The 2,752-nt window shown below is 38.5% G+C and overlaps 1 pseudogene; it reads right to left on the bottom strand.

The window, feature by feature from the left end:
- Nucleotides 1-1,424: 1,424 nt before the first annotated feature.
- LOC132008649 (14-3-3 protein theta-like) lies at nucleotides 1,425-2,175 on the bottom strand (annotated as a pseudogene).
- Between the last annotated feature and the right edge of the window lie 577 nt (nucleotides 2,176-2,752).

Raw genomic sequence — 2,752 nt, 5'->3', positions numbered from 1 at the left:
GGAGCAGAGACCCCGATGCGGGGCTCGATCCCAGGACCCTGAGATCATGACCCGAGCCGAAGGCAGCAGCCCAAACCACTGAGCACCCAGGTGCCCCTGGTCTTCCATCTTTTTGTGTCTTCTTCAATTTCTTTCATGAGTGTTCTGAAGTTCCTTAAGTACAGATCCTTTACCTCTTTGGTTAGGTTTATTCCCAGGTATCTTATGGTTCTTGGTGCTATAGTAAATGGAATCGATTCTCTAATTTCCCTTTCTGTATTTTCATTGTTAGTGTATAAGAAAGCCACTGATTTCTGCACATTGACTTTGTATCCTGCCATTTCTTTGACAGATATAAATGGATTCAGATTATTTATTTCTATTCATATAAATTTTGACAAATTGTATCTCTCAAGGAATTTATGCATTTCACTTTTGATATTAGTAATTTGTGTCCCCTCTCTTCTTTTCTTACTTATTCTGGCTAAATGTTTATTCATATTATTGATCTTTGCCAAGAAATACCTTTTGGTTTCATTGGTTTTCTCTATTGATAACTTGTTTTTCAATCTTATTGATTTCTGTGCTGATTATTATTATTTCTTTTCTTCTCCTTACTTTGAGTTTAATTTGTTTTACTTTTACTATTTTCTTAAAGTATAAATGTGGATTATTGGTTTTATTTTTTTCTAATATAGACATTCAACGGTATCAATTTTCCTCTAGGCATTGTTTTCACTGCATCCCACAATTTTTTTCTTTTTGGGGGGTGGGTGTAAGTGAATTTTTATTGGAAAAGTAAGTTGTCAACTTAAGCAGCAACAAAGAAAGAATGAATAAGGAAAATACCTGTTGTCACAGATACACAAGACCTCCATCATATATGATATGGGAGGCATTTCAGCTTGTGACCCCTAGCACAGAAATGCCAAATGCTTTTCCATTCAATCTAATACTTCTGGCTTCCTAACCAAAAGGAATACTGTAAGAGCATGGGGAAGTTTCTTACTGAAAGGAAACTCCTGAAGAAGAGTATGGGAGAGAATGTAGAAATTAAGAATTATGTAGAATAACTTTTAAAGTAATGAGCTACATTTTCATATCTTTACCATAATACAAAACACAGACACTTTCCAAACTGGTTCAGATTACTTAAAAACTGGGTATGTTTTTAGTCCTTTATATAAGTGTTTGAAAGTTACTTATGTTTATATGGAATGAAGATATTAATACTTTTCTACAACAGTAACCACACACTAGGAAGGTTAAGACAAGCACAAATCAAACAATGGAGTTTTTCCAAAGTTGCAGTATGAAAAGACTATGAACAGTTGATTCCATCCATGTGAATGGGCTTCTTTGCTGTAAGAAATCCAAATTGAAAAAGGAATGAAGATGAGTAAAAAGGTTTCTTGAAGAGAAGAAGGTTGATACCCTGTATGCATTTAGTTTTCTGCCCCTTTCCCAGCATCATTTTCTTCTCCTGCACTGTCTGAGGTCCATAATGTTAGGTTGTCTCTAAGCAACTGTGTTGTGAAGGTGTTGTCTTTGTATGAGTCTTCGTTCAACAGATCAACTTGTGCAACGGGCTCATCAAAAGCTGTTTTAGCCAGTGTGCAGGCAAGATATGGGTAATTAAGGATCTCATAGTAAAATACCAGTCCAGACAGATGGAGTGTGTGGGTTGCATCTCTTTCTTGCTTATATCAAAAGTCTCTTGGTGATCTCCTTGGGAATTATCTATAGTTTGTTTTGTACCATAACCACATGCAACTTCAGTGAGGTACTGGAAGTAATGTCCCTTCATTTTCAGATGTAAGAACTTACTCTCTGGATTAGTTGCATTGGTTATTAAATACTAATCCAACAATTACAGCACCATGGTGCAGATGGACCTTAGTTCAGACTCCACTTTCTACTGAAAATCCTTAATCCTCTGCAACTTCTTATTAGAGGTTTTCTGCTCCCTGCTCCAGATGACCCTCCAGGTGGACCAGTGGTCCACTATCAGGTTCTAGTAGGCCCCCAAAGCAGGTTTCTCTCCTCGTTGGACAACTCAGTGGCCCACTCCATCACAGCCTTCATGCACTTGGCCATATCATCCTGGTGCTCAGCCTGCTCAGTCAGTTTTGCCTTTTGGATCAGCTCTGTCTTCCCTATGGGGACAGGGAGAGGAGAGCGAGAGTGAGCACCCATCTGGACTGGCTAGAGAGGTACGTCCCTGGTGCAAGTCCCACCACCTTGATCCACTTTTGGCCTCAGTCAAGGACCCTCCAGACTCCTGTATCTCACAATTTCTTTTTTTTAAGTTGTGTTGTTTTAATTTAGTTCAAAATATTTTTTAGATACTTTTTTTTTTTTTTTATAAACATATATTTTTATCCCCAGGGGTACAGGTCTGTGAATCACCAGGTTTACACACTTCACAGCACTCACCAAATCACATACCCTCCCCAATGTCCATAATCCCACCCCCTTCTCCCAAACCCCCTCCCCCCGGCAACCCTCAGTTTGTTTTGTGAGATTAAGAGTCACTTATGGTTTGTCTCCCTCCCAATCCCATCTTGTTTTATTTATTCTTCTTCTACCCACTTAAGCCTCCATGTTGCATCACCACTTCCTCATATCAGGGAGATCATATGATAGTTGTCTTTCTCTGCTTGACTTATTTCGCTAAGCATGATACGCTCTAGTTCCATCCATGTTGTTGCAAATGGCAAGATTTCATTTCTTTTGATGGCTGCATATTTTTAAACTTATCTTGAAATCTATT

This window comes from Mustela nigripes, unplaced genomic scaffold (genome assembly GCF_022355385.1).
Source record: "Mustela nigripes isolate SB6536 unplaced genomic scaffold, MUSNIG.SB6536 HiC_scaffold_590, whole genome shotgun sequence".
In the NCBI taxonomy this organism is placed as follows: Eukaryota; Metazoa; Chordata; class Mammalia; order Carnivora; family Mustelidae; genus Mustela; species Mustela nigripes.
Note: the sequence above shows the minus strand (reverse complement) of the source record. Positions and strands in the feature narration are given on the sequence as shown.